Source organism: Canis aureus, chromosome 2 (genome assembly GCF_053574225.1).
Source record: "Canis aureus isolate CA01 chromosome 2, VMU_Caureus_v.1.0, whole genome shotgun sequence".
NCBI lineage: Eukaryota > Metazoa > Chordata > Mammalia > Carnivora > Canidae > Canis > Canis aureus.
Window position 1 is genome coordinate 17,492,858 of NC_135612.1, and position 20,062 is coordinate 17,512,919.

General features: G+C 33.1%; 1 long non-coding RNA gene across 14 annotated transcripts in view; it reads right to left on the bottom strand.

Moving 5' to 3' along the window:
• The window catches only part of LOC144293771 (uncharacterized), a 583,355-nt gene that overhangs the window by 44,411 nt on the left and 518,882 nt on the right, over positions 1–20,062 (bottom strand). For 11 of the 14 annotated variants that reach the window (XR_013361068.1, XR_013361104.1, XR_013361085.1 and 8 more), the window contains 4 exons: positions 16,821–16,978; positions 12,300–12,464; positions 7,339–7,407; positions 5,737–5,819 (listed from right to left, as the gene is read on the bottom strand). This is a non-coding gene — a long non-coding RNA (uncharacterized LOC144293771). The remainder of the gene's footprint in view (positions 1–5,736; positions 5,820–7,338; positions 7,408–12,299; positions 12,465–16,820; positions 16,979–20,062) is intronic. The other 3 variants (XR_013361071.1, XR_013361072.1, XR_013361074.1) reach the window with 3 other exon arrangements.

Genomic DNA, 20,062 nt, shown 5'->3' on the forward strand with positions numbered 1-20,062 from the left:
ATCAGCTCTTTATCCACTCATCAGTCAAGGGGCATTTGGGTTCTTTCCATAGTTTGGCTATTGTTGATAATGCTGCTATAGACACCAGGGTACATGTACCCCTTCAAAACTAGATTTTTGTATCTTTTGGGTAAGTACCTAGTAGTGCAATTGCTGAATTGTAAGGTATTTCTATTTTTAACTTTTTGAGGAAACTCCATACTGTTTTCCAGACTGACTGCACCAGTTTGCACTCAGTGCAAACAAATACTATTTTAGAAGTACTCTTGTCAAATTATTTTCTATTCTTTAGAGCATACATATATAAATCTAACTACAAAAGAAGAAAAGAACAAGACAATAGCTTCAGAGTGATTCAGAAATATGTTGGGTTTTAAGAAAATGGATAATCTCTACTAGTAAAAATTGGGTAACTCTCAGAAAGTCTTTGGCTTTTACTTTTCTCCTTTCTATTAAACCATGCTCATTCTTCACTACGCATATATTTACTCACCTGAGAGATCAGTGAAATGTACTGTTCATACTTGGAATAACAAAACAGAAGGACTCTCAGCAGAAAAGTGAGGTGTAATAAACCAGTTCTCCAGTCAGAGCATAGTAGTGAAACTAGAAGCATTCTCATTAACTTAAAATTGAATAATAGTTTCAGTGAAAATAGTGACAGGTCGATGGTATAGGATGGTAGAGGCACTAAAATTGTTCAATTCAAAACAATTATGAAATTCTAAGTGAAAAATACCAATGTATTTTTTACCCCTCAAGGACTTACACCTTCATGATACTGTACTCATATTCTGTGTTTTCAGGTTCATGCTTAAACGATCAATACAATAATGGGTTGAGTTGTTTTCTGACACTTGTGAATCTTACCCCTTTACTCTTTCATTCTTAGGATATTGTTTCTAGGGTAGTATGTAATTAAATTATTCTCCTTAAGTTTCGCCTGCTCATTTCTACTATATGGAAAGTAAAATTTCATTTATTATAAATGCTTGCCTTTGTTTAAAGATCTATTTGGCCCTCTAGGTTCTATGTTCAAGAAAATTACCTTAGTCATTTCATGAAAACAAGATTATAGTGACTTTCATTTTGTAGGAAATATGAAGTCACTACACGTTTAAAGACTGATGCTATAGACATAGAAGGACATTCTAGAAGCAACATAGACTAAAAACTGACTGGAATTTTTAAAAATAATGTTTTTAAAGTACTGAGTATTCAAATTAATAAGATTATAAAAGATAGATAATAGATATTGAGAGGTATTGATATTGGGCCCATAGTAGCAAGGCCTGATTGAATGAACTGATAAAGCAAGGGAACAGAGAAACCCATAGTAATTATTAAGTTGTGTTTCTGTTTCCTTGAGATAATGATAGCATCACTAATGAAAATGATGAAATTAATTCAAGGAAATGATTTGATGAGAAAATAGAACGTGTGAAATCAAGATATTTCTGGAGACAGCATATAAAAATATTGTAATTCCAGACATTTATTCTCAGCTTCAGATCCACGTATCTTTCTGACATTTCTTCTCAGGTGTCCTAGAGTTAAAGGTGACTCAAAGTGAGCAAAACCATATTCATATTCTGCTCCTGTTCTCTCCTATTATTTTAATTCAGAGATGGCAGGTCAGAAAGAGAGTTACCAGATTTGCCAAGTAAACTTGAATTTCATAAAATGACAAATAATATTTTAGTATATACATGTCCCAAATATTGCATGGGATATACTTACACTAAAAACAAACAAAAAAATCATTATTTACCTGAAATTCAAATTTAGCTCATGTCCTGTATTTTATAGTATTTATTTAGAAGTCAGGATTTTATCACCATGCCTTTTTTCACATTCTTTCATTGCTTTTTCTACATCAATCTATCACCAAGTCCTGAAAGTTTTATTCCCTAAATATCTTTTGAATCAGCCATCGAGTCCTCTGTTGGTACCACATGCAGCAGATTAAGCTACCATTATCTTCACCTAGAACACCACCTCACTAGTTTCTCCATGATTCTCCTCTACTTCTCTGGCTTCCCTCAACTCTTTTCTCCAATCTGCTCCTAGTGTTTTATTTTCAAAATAAATATCTGTCATATCACAGCACCCCCTCAGACTGCTTGAAAATTTGCTCAAAGGATAAAGATAAAAATTCTTTGATTTGACACAGTTTACAGGTCAATAAGATCTGACTTTTCCTGACTAGTTTTATCTCACATGTGCCCCAGTGACACTGGCCTTTTTCAGACACAAACAATCCAGGGCATTCCCATGAAAGGCCTATAAACCTGTTTTGTCCATGGTTTGAAACACTCATGCCTCTTCTGACCTAGTTAATGCCTACTATCGGCCTTCATATCTCAATTTAACTATCACTTCTAACAGCAGCCACCCCTGGTCTGATCTTTTTATTACATTCATTTATAGCATTTCCATTCATAATCTTCATCACAGATTAATTTTACATGGCTTTGTCTGATTGTTTGAAATTTTATTTTCCTGCAAGAATCAAGGCACCATGATGGCAATGACCATGTTGGTTGTTTTTTTCTCTCATTGATAACTTCAGAATTAAGCCTGGTGTGGAATTTATACTTGTGACTGAATAAATATTGTTTGAGTAAATCATGTCTGGAGGATATTTTGAGAAAGGAATTGACATTGGTAAGGTGGTCTAGGGAGAGATGTGAAATGGTTTAATGGATAAGACTTTATGAGATTTGGTTAGATATAGCAAAAAAAGAAGAAAGAGTGATGATTTAATGGTGAACATTCAGAATCGGGTAACTGGTTAAGGACTATGAAGAGAAGAAAAAGGAATAATCAGAGTAAGGAATCAAATCTTCAATAGGAGTTGATCAGCATTTTCAAACACTGCAGAGTGAAAAAAGAGAAAAAGGAAAGAATCAGTACTTAATGTATCAGTTAGGGGGTTATTGGTGACCTTGCATAAAGAAAAAAATTTTAATGGTGGAATAAACAGCCAGCTGCAAAGTACAGCAGAAGATGAGGTCAAGCTTCTGTTTTGAAGGATATATCCCTAAAACTTGTCATGTTGCTGAAACTGATTTCACTTAGAATTTAAAAGGAAAACAAGCAGATACTCTTTATATAACCTGTACACATGATTCTCTGTAACAGTGTTTGATATATAAATAGGAACATTATGTATAATTATAATAGTTTCCAAATACAAGAAAAAAAGAAAAATTAAACAGTTATTTAGTGCACTCTGTGTGTGCAGATAAATATACACATACTTTTCGGCAGAAAAGCAAAATCTGTCAGCTGTCAGAATGTAACAAAAGCACAAGACTACTCACCTTCCACCAAACAAAACCTATTTTTTAATAGAAACGCTCTTCAATTGTTATACAATTATAGCAAAGGGTATTGAACAAAAGGAAACTTTTATTTAAATAGGTTCAAAATTCGTGTAACACAGTAAAAAAGACTATGGCAAATATTTCTCAATCACTTAAAAAGCATAAGTCAAAAAAATACATAATCCTCCTTGTATACCTGACATGGAGTATATGTGTTTTCATAGATTCTAACATTGAATTAAACATAGGCACCATTCACTCACTTTCTATGATTATACCCATTACAATTTTTAAAGAACTATGCTGTTTATCACTTTCTTTAACAAATATTTCATGAATTATTATTTTCCTTTTGCTGGTTCACTTAATGCAACATGTAACATCTAAGCAAAATAGATTAACATTAGGAGAAACAAAAACTTAAAAATTCACGAGTGATCGTGTGTCAGATAGAGTGCCATCTTGGGGCATCTTTCTTTTCTCACTTCTCCTTACTAGAATTTCTTTGAGGTAAAAAAGGTGAGCCTTTTTTGTACCTTAATATTTTTTAGCTGTTCTTTAAAGCAGCCAGTGGGAAGTTTGAGAGGACACTGTGGAAAGATAGCCTGGATTCTCTGCCAAAGGGACCCATCCTTTGCTAAAGCCAAATAGCTTTAAGTGTCAAGAATGGAAAGGCTGTGGACACTGTAGAAAAAAAATGTTCGGGATCCCTGGGTGGCGCAGCGGTTTGGCGCCTGCCTTTGGCCCAGGGCGTGATCCTGGAGACCCGGGATCGAATCCCACGTCGGGCTCCCGGTGCATGGAGCCTGCTTCTCCCTCTGCCTGTGTTGCTGCCTCTCTCTCTCTCTCTCTCTCTCTCTCTCTCTGTGATTATCATGAATAAATAAATAAATAAAATCTAAAAAAAAAAAAAAAAAGGAAAAAAAATGTTCATTTTGCAATAGAGTGTCAAGCCTCCCTCAAGTTGAACCAGAAATGAAAATTCAGCACTACACCATTTTTTATCCCGTTACATATTGTTACGTGAATGAAGAATTATTGCAGAGAAAAGCATCTTTACTTTTACTGCTATTGCCATATGCCTTCTATGAGTAAATATATCTTCCATTATACTACTGTATATTGGTGTTTTAAGATGTGCTTTTAAAAAACTGTATTATGCCTTGAAAGTACATAATAACCATGTTAAACAACTTTATTTTTCCAAGAAATGGTGCATTTTTAAGTGTCATCTACTATAATCATTTTGCATTTAACATGAATTGAACAGGCATTCTCCTTCAGATGAACTTTCTGATGACAAACTTTGAAATTGACAGATTAAAGCTGATTTGAAGTTGTCAAAATATGGTATAGGTATGTGCACAAAATACACATAAAATTTTACAGATGGTGGACTACTGGTTTACATGGCTGCTATGTTAGTATACCCACTGCCAGTTAAATTAGTAGTGTCACAATCTATATTCCTGGCAGGTGTAAATGACTTTTAGCACATCAATCATTAGTTGATAATGATGTCCCTTCAGTACTTAAGGTTTACCATCGATTTTACATTCTAGGCAAAATAACACACATATAATCTCCATATCTTGTTGTAGGATGGGTTTTAAAATAAACTAAACATTTATAGACTTGGGGAGAATCTATTAAAAATAGCAGACCTAGTCAATTATCAAATTATCTGCTAATTACTCCACATGACAATAGGGATTCCAAGTTCTAACTTTCACCTTACACAGATTAGCATTGAAAGTGAACATTCAAGAAATCTCTGATATGTAAATGAATCCATGTAAAAAATCTTCCTGAAATAGCTGCTATTATAATGTGGACAGTTCAATGATTTGGAAGGTATTCTACGAGGAATATTAAATTAACTGAACAACTCCTCATGGCTGAACTAGTCTTTAGTAAAGGCTACTGATTTCATGATCACCATCAACATCACCATTATTATTCATAATAATGCCTTAAATTTGTATAGCACTTTACAATCTGAAAAGCACTTTTACATGTAAAGTAATCCCTCTCCAATTTTAGTTCCTATTATGTGAGTTTCAAATATATGCAAATTTATTTCTATATATTTTTTCACATCTACTAGAATATCAGTTCCACTCACTTCTATTGAAGATCACTTTGAAAAAGAAAACTGGGTGTTGGGAACCTCTAAAGGAATTTAAAGTGGGTTGTCCAGAAATAGAGATTCTTACAATAGAATCTTTGAAAAGATAAAGAAAGAAAAGGAAAAAAGATTCAGATCAGAAAACCACATCAGATGAGAAAAGGAATGGATGGAAGTAAGAGCGCTGATGACCAGAGCTTCAGTAGGAAGTTATTTTGGGTGAGATTTCTAAGAATATGTAACCCAGGCTACAAGGGAGGCCATATGTGAGATACTTACTCAGTAATATTGAGGAGGTCATATACAGCGATTAAAGAGTTTTTCTGCTTCAGCATCCAAGTTACTCTATGTTCTATAGTCCGCTTTGAGACATGAGAGATGAGAATTAACAAACTGAAGTCATAAAAATACAAAACTGTTATGTATTTTTTGGAAGGCACAGATATAATGGAGATTTCTTTAAAAGAGCTACTTGGTGTGCTTATTATATAAAAATTGCAAAGCTAATATGTACGATCTTTAAACAGCAGAGAGGAAAGAACCTAACAAGTTCTTTTATCATCAAGTACAAGATGATAAATTAAAATGGTACAGTACCCATTGTTACTATACTAAGATGTGTCAGCTGTCATTGATTTTTTTATACTGATATCTTAATCTAATGTCCCAACTTTGTTTCTGCAAAAATATGATTCTATCTATAACTCCAAACCTCAATCCTCAACCCCTTTTATTTTTCCATTTCAATTGTTAATTGAAAACTACTGAGAAAATTTTGTTAACTTAAGGTTCACAACCATCTTTCAGCATAAAAGTTAATTACTCATGATTTTCTGGATGGTTTTCAAATCATAAAAGGAAAAAAGTTATAATAAAAATAATAAATGAAACTAGGAAGGTTACTTTCAAATTTGATCTCCAATTGCTAGGAATTCTCATATTCTGAACAACAGTGTTGTTAGATGAATGACTCCAGATGAATCACACCACCAGATAGCCATACCTTTGTGTGGTCTCTTCCCACATTGAGACTTAGTCTGGTCATGTGATTTGCTTTGGTCAATGGAACATTAGTAAATATGAAGCAAGCATGAGCTTCTTAAAACATTTGCATAATGGAGTTTTGCTACTTGGATATACTTTCTTGGAACACAAAAACCACCCTTCTCTGAGGTAGCTCAAGCTGGGCACATGGAATGGCTGGAGGACGACCAAGAAACAGAATCAACATTTACCGCCAAGGATGCACAGGTATTGTCCCATTCAATGCATTGCACTATGCCTGGCTCTTGCTTGATCCTAGCTAAAGATCCCAACATTGTAAACACAATTTTGAGCAAGTAAAATACTATTTCTTTTAAGCTACTGAGTTTTAGAGTGGTTTGTCAGGCAGCTACAGGACTTTTTACAGTGCTTGGTGAGCTTCAAAATGTAGATGATAATAAAACAAAATATAAGTAATTATAGAGGCTGAATACTAATAAAAGTCATAAAACAGCTTTTGATTATATAACATCACTCTTTAACTTTAATAGTACTTACTATTTTTACTAAAACATGGTTTCAGTTGAGTTTAAAAACAATTAAAAAAATATATCTTGCTTACTTCAATAGGCATAGATGCTATGCAGAGATTCGGCTTTTAAAAATTTACAGGAATAATTCATTTTAATAATTCAAATACTGGCATGTTCTATTCTTATCAAGAACATCCTTTATTCCAAAAAACAAAAGAGATTTAAGTATGTTAAATTTTAGTGCAAAGGACACTAAAAATGTTTTTTCTTTGGAAAAATGGCTGATATTTCAAACAATAAGTTTTAGAGACAAAATATCTGTTTTCCATTTCTATAAGACACATATTTATGCAATTTTACTCACCAAATTGTTTTTGGTGGCCTATGTTGTCAAAGATATAGTGACATCACAGATGATTCAAGTGCAATATTCCTGAATTATTATCAAATAAAAGAAACTCTTTGATCACATTTCCATTACTGTATAAATTACAAAATTAGAGATAAATTCTTCTACAAGGGAGAAATTTGATCATTAAATGCAGCTAATGTATTTTGACATGCACCTAACAAAAAAATATATATATAAGCCATAGATTCTTCATACTATCTACATTTGCCATATATTTTCTGTAATGCAGAGTAAAAATGGGCTTGGGTATACTTTTTTATTTATTTTTTAATGGGAAAGATCAATGAAGGCGTAAGACTAAAAGAAAATTTGTAAGAATTATTGCTGCTTCATAATTTCCTGAATGTAGAAGACTGATACAGAATTTAATTGTGAGTAAAATAAAAAGTGCACTTTCATACATTCCCTTCCCACCCCCCAAAAAACTTGGGAATTTGTCATCTTTATTTCTCATTCGTTTACATTTGTTTTATGTTATTTATAATGCTTTTGGGAAAGCTGTGACTTTTGACAGTTGAAAATGAACCAAGAAAGAGAGGGAAGAGGCTGCTGAATTTAGAAATATGAATTTAATCCAACATAAACAGAAGTAGAATTCAAATTCACATAATTTCACAGTAAAATTTTGCACATTGGAGGTGCTACCTATCAATGAATATCTAAATTTATCAGGACATGTCTTGTCACAGGTAAAAGAAATATATCATTAATAATCTCATCTTTTGAAATTAAAATCAATTCATAAATAATGCAGATTACTTTCTTTAAAAACTAAAGAAGCTTCTACCTTACAGAACCAAAAGTTAACTTTACTTCAGTAAAGAGAATTCAGTGATACTATGCATGAATCATTGATCCTCTATAGGCATCACATCAGTATGAGGGCTATACAATAAGTCTGTGCTTCGGTCTCTTTTAATATCTTTACTCACCACCATGGTGAAATCATGATGAGTTATCCATAATCATCATTAAGACTGACGAAATGATAAGGTGAAGTCAGCTAAACCAATTTATATGATTTGAACTGGCTTCTCTGTCGCATACTTAAGACTTACTGCTTCAATTTGTTCAATTTTATCATGTGCTGCTGTAGTACATTTAAATACATATCTATTGAATTAATGTTCACTGTATTTAAGTTGTGAACTGTCAAATGAATATGTTCAACTAAATATAATTTTGTCCTATTCTTTGTTGTTTCTGATCTTGGTATTTTTCAAGAATATTCACAGCAATAGCCTCTTAAAGAATTAAAACTTATCAAAAATATCTGACATTTTCCTTGCTTATCAGGTGTGAGAAAACAAATTAGTGACATATAAGATTTATATATGAGCTCTATAACTCTCAGATTTTATTCTGAATCAGATCCCATACTAATACAAAGGTCCCCTTTGCTATGTTTTCCTGCATGACCCTGTGCAAAATTTAATGCTTCTATAAATACAAATATGAATATATAAAGCATACACAGCAACTTAGATTTGGATGTTTTTAGGTTAATCCTTGAGAATAGTAAGTATGTCTTACAGTTTGTGCACTAAGGACAATAATAGAGTGTGAAAGAAGAAAAGAGAGAAAGAGAAAGAAAAAAAGAAAGAAAGAAAGAAAGAAAGAAAGAAAGAAAGAAAGAAAGAAAGAAAGAAAGAAAGAGGCAAAAAGGAGGGCCAGAAAGACATAATCCAGGGGGAAACAAGCAGAGTCTAGAAGCTATGTGTTAATTCAACATTGGGGGAGGGGGATCAGCAAGTAAAGTCATGGAGAAATTGTGAAAGTAGTGAAACACTGCCTCTGGGGTAAGAGAGGAGGAGAAACAGCCATAAAAATTTAAAGGGCGCTAGAAATTTACTCAGATGCCAAAGGGAATCTGTGGAAGAATTTATTGGATTCCCTGCATGAGAAATTTAAAGTTCAAATACAGCATCTCTGGGCTTATTGACCGATGCACTAAATGAATAGGAGATGTCTTTGCGTTATCTCTATAGACAGATACATTATATATTCAAGAACACACACAAATCCATATACCTCTGCATATAACAAAATAATATATTTATGATAATTTCAGGTAAAGAATTATTTTCATTTGAACTGGTTACATAAAATATGATTTTTACAGAAGCATTTTTGATAAATGACTCATTAAGAGTATTTAAGAAACAAAATATTATTTTATGCACTAGAATATTCCACATATTTATGAACCACTTACTTATTTGTAACATAAATTATCATATAACATAATGTTTTTCAAAGTCAAACTTGCACCAGACAAAGCTAAACAGGCAAGGAAGACTTTAAGACTATTTGCAATAAGGGGAAATAGCTCAGCCTGAGATCAATTTCATTGAAACAAAGAGATGAGGAGTTTTTAAGAGCTGGGGTGGGAGGAATCCTAGGCCACCTGCATTTTCTAATTGGGCTTACTCAAAAGAAAAGTAAACTTTCTCATATCTTTATGACCGGAGGTAGTTTTACAACTTGGAGCAAAGTGTCCCAAAGAAGTTAGGTTCCCACTCTCCACAGAGATTGGGAAATGGTGCCATCTTCCTTGATGATATATTTCAGAGAGATGATTCCCAGGTCCTTGAGAAAGAAATTTCTGGGTTGTAAAATTAGCAAGAAGCTTTTTAAAAGATTTACCTCTCAGAGGGGCAGAGAAAAAAATTATAATTATACATTTCCTAAAGTAAATGGTCTAAGAAAAGGGAGGTCAGGGGCCTAGAGAAAGGAAGAAACCTATCTGAAGTTCAGTTAAGCTGAGGGGAATATTAAAGCCATCTTGGCCTTGCCACAAAAGCATTTCATTTCATTTTTAAATGATAGTTTGATATGCATTTCTTTTACCTTTTATTGTTCAACCCATATTGATTTATCTTTGCATTATTTAATATATGAATATATAGAATATTTTTAAATTATAAATGATAACATAGGCTTATCTCAGACTATAGATCTATAATGTCTGGATCCATTCATGCCATCTATGGATCTACAATCCTGAGAAGATTTTAATAGTACAATCACTATTTACTCTTGGGCTATGATGAATTTTAAAAAAGCAAACCAACAAACCCTGGTTCCTAAACACTTAGAAAAATTGGGAGAAGTGTCCATTTTTTTAAAGATTTTATTTATTTATTCATGACAGAGAGAGAGAGAGAGAGAGGCAGAGACACAGGCAGAGGGATAAGCAGGCTCCAAGCAGGGAGCCCAACGTGGGACTCGATCCAGGGTCTTCAGGATCCTGCCCTGGGCTGAAAGCAGCACTAGACCGCTGAGCCACGGGGGCTGCCCTCAATTTTTTTTTTTTTTTTTTGTGGTATCTGCTTCTCAAAAGTTCTACCATTGTGCTGTGAGAAATAATTTAGAGTATATTATCTATAATAAGATGAACTGACAGTAAAGTGTTTTAATGAACATAATGTAAAAAAAATAGATTTTTTTCTTTTCTATTTTAAAGTTTCTTTTTAGACATAATACAATTTTAGTATTAGAGGGAAAACAGGTACCTCACAGAAAAAATATTTTAAACTCCTTCAAACACACAGTTGCATTCAAAGGAACTTGAAACCTGATGTATATAAAAATTTCTGTCATTTATAAAATGCATGATACTATACATTAGTCAAATTCAAATACCTCAGGAGGCTTTCTTCTTCTCCTCTTGGCTGCTGATATTTAAGAAGGGAAAATATGTCAAAAATATCTGGGATATCTGAGCGAAAATGAGAATGGGGTCGAGCTTCTCAAACTACACAGGGTTCTGTGTTACCAAGCCATTCCAATGCATCTTGCTAAGAAAACACTTCTCCTTGAGTGCCTTTGAAAATAACCACAAATGTGTGTGTGTACACACACACACACACACACACACACAATGGAATATTACTCAGCCATTAGAAAGGACGAATACCCATCATTGCTTCAACGTGGACAGAACTGGAGGGGATTATGCTGAGTGAAGTAAGTCAATTGGAGAAAGACAATCATCATATGGTTTCACTTATATGTGGAATATAAGAAATAGTGAGAGGGGTTATAAGGCAAAGGAGGGGAACTGAGTGGGAAAAAATCAGAGAAGAAGTCAAACTATGAGAGATTCCTAACTCTGGGAAACAAAGGGTTGGGGAAGGGGAGGTGGGTGGAGAGATGGGGTGACAGGCACTTGATGGGATGAGCACGGGGTGTTATACTATATGTTGGCAAATTGAACTTAAATTAAAAAATAAAAAAATAAAGCAACCCAATTTTTACTTTAAAAAAGAAAATAACCACAAATGATGAGAGATATTATGAAGGTTTTATTTTGTATATAAATTTTATAGAGATGAGGGGAAAAGAGAACAACAGTATTCTAGAACAGTATCTGGTAATAGTCATTGTTCAATGGGGGAATAGCTTCATTTGACAAATATTGAAGAAAATTAATAGAAGTAAAACTTGCCAATTTTATCTCTAGTAAATTCAGTAACCATTTTTTGAACATCTACTATGTTCCTATCATTCTTACACTTTTTTTTTTCAAATTATCAGGAAGGTAAACTTGAGAAGGCTAAACCAGCCTTCAGACTATTGTTTAAGAAAGCTAGAGTGTCCCCTCCCCACCATGTATAACGGAATGAGCTGTAAGCAATCCATTTTTCTTGGGAGATAAAGTTGGGAGTCAGATTCTTTTTGAAGCTGGTGATACCACCTATTCTGAAGGCTCAAAGTTCTTCTCATTTTATATGGCAGCCTATTATTAATAAGCTGACTTATATATTAGTAAAATAATGTTGACTTATTATTTTTGAGAAGTAGGATCAAAGTCACATTATTAAAAGGGATGTACCTTTTTCATGAAATCAGATGATGTTGACTACTGTTGTAAGCAAACTTGCTTTTAGGTAATTTTTGCAGAAACTTACCACAGCTGGGATGCCTGAGTGGGTCAGCTGTTGAGCTTCTGCCTTTGGTTCAGGTCGTGATCCCAGGATCTTAGGATCGAGTTCCATATCAGGCTCCCCGCAGGGAGCCTGCTTCTTCCTCTGCCTCTCTCTCTCTGGGTCTTTCATGAATAAATAAATAAAAATCTTTTAAAAAAAGAAGAAAAAAAAATTAAAAAAGAAGAAGAAGAGAAAAGAAAGAAAAGAAAAGAAGAAAGGAAAAGAAAAGAAAAGAAAGAAAAGAAAAGAAAGGAAGAAAGGAAAAGAAAGAAAAGAAAAGAAAAGAAAAGAAAAGAGAAAAGAAAAGAAAAGAAAAGAAAAGAAAAGAAAAAAAGAAAAGAAAAGAAAGAAAAGAAAAGAAGAGAAAAGAAAAAAAAAGAAAAGGAAAGGAAAGAAAAGAAAAGAAAGAAAAGAAAAGAAAAGAAAAGAAAAGAAAAGAAAAGAAAAGAAAAGAAAAAAGAAAAGAAAACTCACCACAGCTGCTGTGCACACAGGTAGGGGAGAAGGGCAAGGGGATTTGAGAAGCAAAGTTAAGATCTAGAGGGAAGACACTGTGTCTGGAAAGCCTAACACTTACAAACACCCCTCAAATCTCTTTAAGAGAATTAATTAGGTGATGAGACAAATCTTGGCCTCCTGTTGTCATCCTGCCATGTACATTATGTCAACCTGAGCTCAATTTGAAGAGATGGTTGGGAAATAGATGGTAGCCACTTCCTGGCCACTTTGGGTGGCACACTTTCACCCAACCTGCATCCCAGAGAAGCTTGATGATAAATTGATAAAAAAGAATCTCCACATTTACTAGAGATGTCTTCTAGGAAGCCCAAGAATAAAGGAAACCTTGTGCTAACAACAGCAAAGGAAAGGTGAATAAAGAAGAGTTAGCAGGGAGTCTACAAACAAATGATGCTTCTGAGTACAGGTGTCTTGCAAGCCCTGGGGACATTCAACCTTTGTTTTTCTTCTTTTTGCCTGCATTCCAGAGTTTTTCTCCCTTCTTATATAATAACATAATCTCTAGTCTCTGTTGCTGTTGATATGATTTAGACAAAGGGTAAAAAATGGATAATCTGTAGCACTGGCCTTCCTGGTGGTTATTTATAATCCCAGAAGAGCTTGTTAAAATAGAAGGATTGAGTTGCCAATTGGAGGAAACTGTGAGCAAGAAATGTATGCTCTTCCTCTTCCTTTCACTATTCCTACCACCCCACTTCTTAACTCCCCAAACCAGCTCAGCAGGGATCAAGACCCTTCCTGGCAGCTCTACAGACAGCTCACCAACCTTCCCTCATATACTCAAGTGTGTCACACAAGAGATACAGAATTTCTTTACAGAAATTATAGTAGATTGAAAGAATTGCTTTGCAGTAACTCAGAATTGAGTCATATAAAATATAATGCAAATTATTTCTAAATTGATGCATAAGTGTAATTTGAAGTAAGGAGGAGAAGCAAAAATAAATATAGGAAAATAAACAAATAATGGCTTTTCAATAGTTTAAAAGGGTACGAATCCAGGTTCGGAATTAAGTGGTTAGGAAATTCTTCTCTGTAATGTATCAACAGTAATATTGTACATGAAGCACTTTGGAAACAATAAAACATTATTAATGACTTTGTCATTATCTCATCTTTTAATTCCATCAAAGCTAAAGCCTTATTCTGTATTTTCACTTTGATCCCATGACCAGTATTCTGCTCAGTTATTCATTCCATATCAACTGTTATCTGTCCCTAACCTGAGGGATACCTGAAATAATCTTTAAGAAGCAGCTGCACACTTGAACCAGTTGTAAAACTAAACATTTCTTAAAGAAAATCAGGAAAAAACATATGTATCCCTTCTCCTATCAATGAGTATATATATTTTCTCTCTCTTTCCCTCTCTCTTTTCTTCTCTCTCTCTCTATATATATACTTATATATATATATACTTATATATATACTTATATATTTATATATATATATACTTATATATATTAGAATTCTATTTAGTACTATTAGTTCTATTTAGTACTTTATCATGAAGATCATTAAACATTTAAAAGTATAAAGATATGCAGAATTTTTGCTATCGTTTGTTTTTTGTAACTCAAAAGTCAACTCACAATTCAGGATTTGGATGCATATCAAGTTTCCTTAGACATGATATTTTAAGAATGTCCTTTTGCTTTGTTCTCTTTTGTTTATAAGTTGACAATAGGTACCAATCATTATAATATAAATAATATATAAACTCATTGAGTGCTTACGATGTCCCTTGAGCACCATGTATTAAATAATTTAATCCTTACAATCATCTTAGAGAATCAGTACTACTCTCTTCCTGTCCTGCATATGAGGAAACAGGGGCCCTGAGAAATTAATTAAAATTCCCCAAGTTCCCACAGCCAGGAAGTAGAGAGGTGGGGTTTCTAACCTAGGCAATGTGGCTCCTGAGCCCAGGTTCCTAAGAGCTACAATATTTTGCCTCTTGTATCTTATAGACAAGAGACTATATCATGGGAGAAACATGACTGCATGTGGAAAAAGGTAGGAGACTTTGCTAGATAATGCATTACAACACAGGAACTGGTAGCACAGTAGTGGAAGCAATGTTGAAGGAAGTTGAGTCAGAATGGTCAACAGATTTAGACATTTTTAGATAATATTTTGCACATGATCCAAAGGATAATTCAAAAGGGTATGATGTAACCAAGCCTGTGTGTTTTGCAAAGACTTCAGACTAATGCATACAGAACTATTTTAAAAGGCAAATTATAGATTGGTGAAAGTTTAGTAGACGTATAATTCATCTCTGAGTCATGGAACCTAAGTCTATAAAAGGGAGTTGGGTTAGATCATCTATATGGTCTTTTTAAAATCTAAACATTCTATGGTCTCATAATAAAGGAAAAGAAAAGAAAATTTGCCTATAAAGCCATTTAACAAATAATCTCTGCTCTTAAACTGGTATAGTCTGATAATCTTGTTTCTAAGTACTTCCTTAATGATAATGGAAGTACATAAAATATTTGCCTTTTAAATTTAAAGTCAAAGATGAATAAATATAATAAAATTTTAGGAAGAATATAATTAATGAGCAGGTATGTATTGAATATTTATTATGTGCAAAACACTCTCTGATGCTCAGAAACATATAAGATGATTCTGAATTATGGGCACTACATTATCAGGATTTTAAATTTTGAGTAAAGATTTAAGATCAATGTGCATGAAATAATAGTTTAAATATCATTTAACAATTAAGTTGTTTTACTGTGCAAGTAACAGAGAAGAATTCAAAGTAGCTGAAACAATGTAGATACTTCAGGGGAAAAGAAAAATTTGTTTGAATAAGTAATATTGGGCAAGTTTATAAAAGAGTGTGGATTTTAGTTTGGACACGACTTGACAAGCAGTGGGGGCAGAAGGTGGAATGGATTAGAGTAAAAAGAGAAAGCCTGGGAGTTGGGAAAACAGGTTTAGGAGTTGGTTTATGAAATGGGTACAGAAATTTTGGCTTACAACTCAAAGAATGAAGTTATGGCTGGTATTCAGTGTGTTCCAGTCCATGCCACCTCTACAAGTTTAAGAAACTGAAGTGAGCACAAAGATGTGTGATTAGCATAACCATTTATGAGGCCAGAGTCATAATAGACGACCGTGGAAGCTGGTGAAAGATATTAATTGTAAGCTCCAAATCAGGGACTTTCCGGGAATGCTCACATGTATTAAAAGCATCAGAAGAGCCACAGTTTATATGTCCACCAGTCTCTTGTGTCCCCAGTGGCTGCATAGACTATTCCAAGAAAAAACCATCAGTTCATTATTGCTTGGGATTTAAGAGCAGGAACATCCATCGTTCAACGCATATGCACCACTGGGCTTTTAAGAAGGAGACTGAAGGAGTGCGTGGTACTGGAGGAGAGACTAGCAGTCTGCTTTCTGAAGAAGCTTGTTATCTAGAAAAGTTGGAAGCAAAATGGATTCTGGTTCCTCTTTACTTTTCAGAGGATGTCTGTTTTCTGATGTAGAAAAGATTTCTTTATGTAATAAGAAGGTTTAGATAGGAATAAAAAAAATTTCTTTTTTGGCCTATGTCAATGTTGATATATGTGTAACCTTGTAGAAATCACTTTTGACCATAAAATTCCACATTCCCATTTTTAAAACAGGAATAATACTATGTACCCCTCACAGAGATATGTAAGTTTTCATAAAATATTTACAATACTGTACAAATATATTACTAAGAAATATGAGCTATATAAATTATCTTTAAAAAGTTTTTTTACTGAAATCTACATTTCCTTCTGCACTTAATTTTAAATTAAGCATGACTTGTACATATTTAAAGGGCATGCTTAATATTTCCTTCACAAAAAAATATTGGAAGAAATGCAAAACCATCCCTTAGATTCTGTATTCAGTTTGGAAGCATATTCTATAAAAGAAAATATATTCTACACTCCCAAAGAGAATGCCAAAAGACAAGTAAAGCAGTCATGCTGATCCTACCTTTTATATCAACAGCGAGAAGAATAAACCTTCATGCTTTCAACCAGTTTTGAATACAGGAAAGCAGCTGGGGCCTAGAATCCTCTTTCATCACCTCAGGGTGTGACATGATTATTCAGGAAAAATCAAATTGACTTTATAACTTCGGAAAGGTACATCTACAAAGAAAAGAACTGAAATGAAAAACTGTAAATTATAGTTCCCTACTTGAGAAGGCCAAATAATTCACCCTGGTTTTAGGAATAGTTCCTATGCTTCAGGGATGGAGAACTGTTTCTGTGAGAAAAATCACTGAAGTTCAGTGACAGCAGGGCACTTGACGGGATGAGCACTGGGTGTTATTCTGTATGCTAGTAAGGTTTTCAAAATTACTTATATTTACTTAGTTTTGTTTTCATTAATAGGAACACTAGAAATAACTTGAATAATTGTCTATATGTGTGTATATCTATATCTAGATTTCTCTATCTATAGGGAGAGAATCCTCGTAGGATAAAAATTATACTTGCATCTGATAAATTTTGAAAAGATTATCAAAACAATTTCATTAAATATCTCTTTCCTTAAATCCATAATTCAAATCACATATGTGAAAACCATGTGATCTGACCACACTGTGGTTTTTATAGTGGCTTGCATGGGAGGATACTACTGGAGGACAAGTGGCCTTATTTTCACATTCTAAGCTTCGTGTATTTGAGTATGTCAATGAATGGTCCATAAATCCTAATAGTAGAACATAAGCTCATTCTCTGAAGAGCAGATAAGAAGTTCAATTAAAAAATCCCCTTCTCACAACACTTGTTGATTCAAGTGTGAGGACTTAGATTTCACAGCCATTTGCATCCATGAATAAGATTACGTAAAGAATGCCACCCTCTTATATTTGCACTGTCACCTCTTCAAATGTTGAGTGACTTGCACGAGGAAATTCTAAGTTATAGCCTCAAATAATTTAATACTGCCCTCTAGAGGCATTATATTAGCATTAAATTTGTTCCTTCTGGTTGGTTTTACTAAATTTATTTCCCTAAATTTAAAGGCACAACTTTTTGAAAACCCACAAAAGACAAATTAACACAACAATTTTCTAAGACTTAAATTTCTAAGAGTTAAATTTCGAACTTAATTTACAAGTATCAAATTGTTGGCCAGGTGGTAATGTATACATGGGAGTGCCCCAGTTGCTAGGCTTTTCTGTGAACCCTGAAGCACATTACTATAAACAACCCCTACCCCAAAAGTACCCTAATTAAAATTAAGAACTTGAAAATAAGAAATATTTCTTTCCCTATAAGAAGAAAGTAAAGCAGCAAACTAAGAGCACTCTCTTCAAGACATGAGTAATAGGCAATTTGCTAAAATATGAGTCAGTGAATAAGAAAAATAAGACTGCTTTTAGAACTACCTCTTTGGAAGATTTTTATGGATAGATAAATAGATTAAGCAAAGTAAATTTGGATTTACAATAACAAAAGTTAGAAAACATATTAAAAGAGAAGAGGATATTCAGATACTTGGGTTTCTGTGAGAGAAAAATATCCAAGTAGCATTAATTTTAGATACTAAGGAATCAATAGAAGTTTGAAAACTAAGAAACTTTGAAGAGTTTTATCATAAAACATCTGGTAGTTTGAGAACAAAAGGACTGGATGTATGACTCTTATTTTAAAAGAAAATTCCAGGTTTTACACGTAGGCCTGAAAGAAGAAATTTTACTTCATAATTTTTAGTGTTAGGAAATGGTGTATATTGCCTGTTGTCTTTCTTGTTGGCACAGAGAAAGCTATATGAAAATAAAATTCAGTGCCTGTTTCCCCCCAAAAAAGATCATTTTCTGAAGTTGCTTATATTGGAAATGTTGCTTGTTATCATACAAAGTAATGTGTTATTAAATCTACTACATTGTACAGCAATTTGAAAGAAAGTGCTTGTTGAAAAAGATTACATGACAATTATCCATAAAATAAGTTACTTCCACTCATCTTTCCATCTTGTTGTTAGAAGTCAGAGATCCATTCCCATACCTAGAAACTTAAAATTTTTGCATATCAGTAAATGTTGTACACAGATTGAAGTATAATTACAAAAACAAGTATTCAGAGTTAAATTTTGTCAAATTTAAGCAATTTGTGCTAAATATGGGTATACACTGAGGAAAATTTAACTACACTTGCAAGCATATTCTTACTTACATAGAGTTTATAAAATCTATATAACTTATAATTTAAATCACATGCACAATTTAAATGACTCCAAAAAAAGAAATAAATAACTTGTTTCTTTGAAAGGAATAATTACTAATTTATTGGAATGACTGTGAGAATTTCAGAAAAAAAAAAGAAATGCATGAAGAAATATGGATTTTAGTTAAACTGTATAATGTTAGAGGACAACATCAAGGTAATAAAAAGATATTTATTTATGCATTTAATTAAAGTTCATGCACTCATGTTTTATCTCCCTCCTGTCTGGATTGCCTTAAGTAACCATTCAACCAGTATGGAAAGGTCTAAGAATGCTGCAAGAAATATAAAACTATAATCACTAATGTAAGTCAGGCGTAAACATAACTATAACATATCATTTATTAGTGAAGTAAAATAATGAAAATTACGAATAATTAAGAACAACCTGACTAGCAAAAGAGGGTTTACAAATTCAATTGTATTTACATATAAGTAGTATAATATCTAACTTAGATTAATAACTGTTTTTTAAAGCTAGAGAGCATATTGCTAATTCTCTACAATTATAATGAAATGATTCAGGCAACCACTAGGTGATTGTGTTGACAAAATGGAGTGGGGTTGGTGAACAGGCATTAGTATGTTGCTACATTCAAAAAATTCTGAGGGCATATGACACAGAAGGGAGTGAAAAATACAGAAGAAAAATCTGTGTATTCATTCTTTGAACATTCCAAAGATTTCTTAAAGAAATAATAATAAAACACTACCAACAAGATAGTTTATACTCTTTCAAATAATTCTTAAAACTATACAATAAGATTTATGGAGTGAAACTACCTAAAGAAATCATTTTATCTGAATGAGACAATGGATTTTACCAGTCAGTCAAGATACAATACCTTATTTGAAAATTAAAATGTATGTTCACTTATAGGAACAGAAGATAATAAAGACAGAGAGATTATCAAGGACTTTGTGTTGGAGGGTGGGGCAATTACTGTTGATGTATTTTCCTGAAATTTTCATTGATCCAGCTATTCCAAAAAAAAG